Source organism: Bison bison, unplaced genomic scaffold (assembly GCF_000754665.1).
Source record: "Bison bison bison isolate TAMUID 2011002044 unplaced genomic scaffold, Bison_UMD1.0 scf7180017848678, whole genome shotgun sequence".
In the NCBI taxonomy this organism is placed as follows: Eukaryota; Metazoa; Chordata; class Mammalia; order Artiodactyla; family Bovidae; genus Bison; species Bison bison.
Window position 1 is genome coordinate 14,369 of NW_011479251.1, and position 466 is coordinate 14,834.

Genomic DNA, 466 nt, shown 5'->3' on the forward strand with positions numbered 1-466 from the left:
CTAGAGAAAGCCCTGGTGCAGCAATGAAGACCCAGCACAGCCAAAACTAAAACTAAATAAATAAATAAGTATATTTAAAAAGCACACTGAAAAGGGAAGAGGGGGCAAAAGATATAGATCAGGGTCCTCTGAGGGCCTCTGGGTAGAGCACCAGCATTGTCTGCTGCATCCTGCCAAAACCAAATGCAACAAACAAGGCAAAAGAAAATATTTTCCCTTCGTGTTCCTGCTGAACCAGTTCGAGTCAACGTACCCTGCTGCCTTAGTCTCCCAGGACTGCCATAACAAAGTCCCACAAACGGGGTGGCTTAACACAACAGAAATGTATTCTCTCACAGCTCTGGAGGCTAGAAGTCCAAAATCCAAGTGTTGGCAGGACAACACCCCACCACCACCACACATACACACACACACACAATGCCTCTAGGGGAGGATCCTTCCTTGTCTCTTTCCCACTTGCAGTAAC